The sequence below is a fragment of the Danio rerio genome, chromosome 1, assembly GCF_049306965.1.
Source record: "Danio rerio strain Tuebingen ecotype United States chromosome 1, GRCz12tu, whole genome shotgun sequence".
NCBI lineage: Eukaryota > Metazoa > Chordata > Actinopteri > Cypriniformes > Danionidae > Danio > Danio rerio.
In genome coordinates, this window is record NC_133176.1 from 29420001 (window position 1) to 29424658 (window position 4658).

Here is a 4658-nt window from a genome sequence, read left to right on the forward strand (position 1 = left end):
ACTGTGATTACTTTTTAAATTGCTGATTAGCTATTGGCCATTTCCCTCTCTGACTGAAGGCAGTCGACCAATCGCGACAGACTGTCATCGGTCCAATCAGCGCAGATTAGCTTCGCGCTAAGAAGGGGTTTGGGAACAAATGAATCACTGGACGATTCATACAGGAGTCGCTGGGATAATTAGGTAAAAATAAATGCAGATTATAAGACCATGAAAGTGTTTTTTGACCTTGCATGCATATTAGACTGTTGTTGGAGACCCTTACAACCAAGATATGACCCTATTTCATGTATAATATGGGCTCTTTAAAATGCAGTTAACGCCGTGATCTCATCACAAAAAGAGGGGAAAAGCCCTTTTTTTTTTTTTTTTTTTATTGAATGCTTGAAAAACAATAACAACAAATGTCATGAATCAAACAGCAACAATCCAGGGGTTTTTAGTCATTTACTCCAAGATAAGTGCCAAGTCCTTCATCAAAGTCCTCGTTCGTATTGCTTTTAAGTTGGTTGATCCTTCAATACACTCAAAATACATTTTCATTTCAATTTTAAATTTAGGGAAAAAAGGTTTACACTTGCAAAACTTGCTCTTGTGAATATGAAATTTGGCCAACAAAAAAACAAGGTTCATGAAATAGGTATTATTTTCCTTTTCACAATCATGGAAACCAAAGATAACATTCTTATATGTAAATTCAAAATCTGCCTTCACATAAACTTTTATAAAATCAAGAACATCACACCAAAATGACATTGAATGAGGGCAAGTCCAAAATAAATGAACAGACGTCTCAGGATTCACTAAGCAAAATGAACAGTTGGTGTTAATATCATTCTTAAGTCTTTTAAGATTACACTTGTCTGGATAGCATCTATGAATCAGTTTAAAGGTAACTTCTCTTATTTTGTTTGTTATAAAAAATTTGTGGGGTAATGTCCAAACTTTCTTCCATGAAATATCATTCACAAAACCATTCCAATATGACATTACATAAGGTACAGTAACAAAATCTTCCTGAAACAGGGCTCTTATTTTCTTATTGCATTTTGATTTAGATAAAGAAAGGCAGTTTTTACCAATAAATGTTTTCCAAAGGTCCGCTGAATGAAAAGTAATTGGAAATGAAAGTCCTTTAAAAAGCATAAAAACACCTTGTGGAATAGCATCAGCAACAATAGCGAAGTCTTTGGGGCTTACGGGAATTCCGTGCTTAACTAAAAATTCAGAGTAGTTACAAAGTAAACCCCTATCGTTGAAAAGTTGAGACACATAAATTATATCATTTTTAAACCAGTTATTGAAGAATATAGATTTGTTTTTATACAAGATGTTCTTGTTATTCCAAATTATATATGAATGAGGTGTAAAATTGTGTTTAAATATGAGGGACCAAGTTAATAACATTTGCCTATGAAAATGGGACAATTTTATGGGCATTTTCAAAACAATATAATTACAGATTAATAAAAATTTTAATCCACCTAATTTGGAAAAAATTACATTAGGGATCAGATTCCATATAGACAATGGGTTATTGAGACAGTTCTTTATATAATTTATTTTAAAGGTATTGTTTAATGTTGTGAAATCAAGAAAGTTTAAGCCTCCTTTCTCTACAGTATTCCCGAGTACAGATTTCCTAATAAAATGAGTTTTATTCTTCCAAACAAAGTTAAGGAGCATAGTATCAATTTTTTTAAGAGTGGCTGAATCAACATTTAAGGAGAGAGCAGCGTATGTTAACCTTGATAAACCTTCAGCTTTAGATAGTAAGATTCTACCCTTTAAGGACAGATCACGTTGGAGCAACATATTAAGTTTTTTCTTTGTTTCAATTATTGGATTAAAATTTAAAGAGCCTCTTTCTAATTCATTTTTTGTTATTATAATACCTAAATAAGATATCTGATTTCTGATTTTAATATTACAAATTTCAGATAGATTACATTCTTTAATGGACATTAACTCGCATTTTGAAAGGTTCAAGGATAGGCCTGATGCTTTAGAGAATATCTGGATATATTTAAGGGCTACAGCAATTTGATTAACATCTTGCAGAAAAAGCGTGGTATCATCAGCCAATTGACTGATGAGAATTTGTTTGTCAGCTATACGAATACCATTAAGACCACTATTAGATATAAAGGAAGCGAATATTTGGGAAACTAATAAAATAAATAAGGAGACAATGGACACCCTTGTCTTATACCTCGTGATAAATAAAATCTGGGAGAAGTGCCATATTTTAATTTAATTGTACTATTACAATTGTAATAAAGTGTTTTTATTGCTTTACAAAAAAAAATTACCAAATCCAAATTTTTCTGCTGATTTAAAAATAAAATTGTGTTCAATTGTATCAAAAGCTTTATAAAAATCTAGGAAAAGAATAAAGCTATTATGTTCCACCAACTCATTATAGTCCAATAAATCTAAAACTAGCCTGATGTTATTCATTATGTGTCGCCCCCTCATAAATCCTGATTGAGTCTCATCTATAATAGTATCTAAACAATTTTTAACTCTTTTGGCAAATATTGTGGCAAAAATCTTATAATCATTGTTAAGGAGTGTGATGGGTCGCCAATTGTCCAAATTGTTAAGATCTTTCTTAGGTTTAGGAATTAGTGTGATGACACCTTGTGTCAACGTAGGAGGTAAAGTTTCTTTTTCAATACTTTCTTTAAAAACATTAGATAAAAATTGAGTAAGATCATCAGCAAACAATTTATACAGCTCTGCTGTAAATCCATCACACCCAGGGGCTTTATTATTTTTTAAACTCTTAATTGCACTTTGTATTTCTTCCGAAGTTATATTGCCATCACAAAATTCAGAGTCAGAGTCAGATATAAGCTTTAAATAGTTAATTGAGTCCATAAATGAGGAAGAAGTATCCTCTGAGCATCTTGATTTATAAAGATTTGTATAAAAGCTAGCACTAAATTCAGCTATTTCCTTAGGATCTTTAACAATATTTCCATTAATACGTAGTTGTTCAATTGTTGAAAGGGAATAATTTCGCTTTTCCAGTTTAAAAAAAATATGCAGAATTAAGTTCTCCCTCTTCAAGCCATTTTTTCCTAGATCTTATATAAGCACCCCTAGCCTTTGATAAGTATAAATCATCTAATTTTGTTTGTAAAGCTACCATTTCAGATTTTTCTTCTAACGACATGACATCGAAATTAGAAGTTTTAGATAAACTACTGATCAGGCTGTCTTCAAGAATCTTTCTTTTTTTAGCTAAATCGGCTCCAACTTTTCTTAAATAAACACCAATTTCAAACTTAAGAAGCTCCCAATGTGAACAAAATGAATTTTGAGTTGTGGCTGTTTTCCAATATTTAGCAATTAACTCTTTAATTTTATCCTTTACATCATCTGATTCTAATATCAAGCTGTTCAATTTCCACAAAGAGGCTCTCTTATGATCCATTTTGTAATCTGCCATTAATGGTGTATTGAGTAAGATAGTTTTGTGATCAGTCAAAGGTGTACATTGAATGCTAGTATGTAGATCAAACTTAGCCATATCTTTTGAGATTAGCCAAAAATCAATTCGGGATTGACTTGAGCCACTTTTGTTGGACCAGGTATACTCCACATTATTAGGAAATCTCTCTCGCCAAATGTCTACCAACTCAAATTTGTCTCGTAGGTCTAACAGAGTTGGACTTGAACAAGCTGCGCTTTTTGAGGGATATGTCTAATAAATTGTTAATAGATACATTAAAATCTCCACCTAAAATGATAAATGCCTTAGGGAATTTGTTTGACCAATATGTAAGCTTTTCATCTAATTTATCAAAAAGAATTTTATTATCTGTTGAAGTATTGTATCCATATATATTCCCAAGAATTACAGTTTGTTGGTTAAGTGAAATCACTAATATGAGAAAGTGACCCAAGCTATCTGAATCTGACCCTAATATCTCCCCTCCATATTTATTTCTGAAGATGCTTACACCAGCCGAGTGTTCTGTGCCATGTGAACACCAAATATCATTTCCCCACTGAGATTTCCACCACCTGTAATCATCATTAGTAGAATGGCATTCTTGAATCAAACAAAAATCTGAATTGTGCTTTTTAGCGAACAAAAAAGTGCTTTCCTTTTGACACTATCCCTGAGACCCCTGGCGTTAAAGGATATTAATGACAATGACATTTAAACAGGAACACCAGGAAAACTAACTAAAATAAAAAAGAACCTGTGAAGCAAAGAAAATCTACTTGTTTATATTACTTATATCAAAGACAGGCAATCAACGACAAATACCCACCCGGGAATAATCTACAAGTAAAAAAATAACTACTGTACAAGTTCAGTAAATAACTAACATTGTTATTGTGGTTAAATTTCCTAGAAGTCTAGAAAAGAGCCAAGAATTATTATATATGATAATAAAAATATTAATAAAACAAAACATTTGAATAATAATAAAAAAATAAAAATAAATAAATAAAAAATAAATAAAAAACAATAAGTTATCTAATAGTTTAGATTCATTTTTGTGCAATAAGTTTAACACTTCTTAATAAACATATGTATATACGAAAATAAAATAAATAATAATTAAAATAATAATAATACTAGATTTAGATTCACTCTTTACATTTATGAGGCTAATTGCTAACAGAAAAGGTTGCTT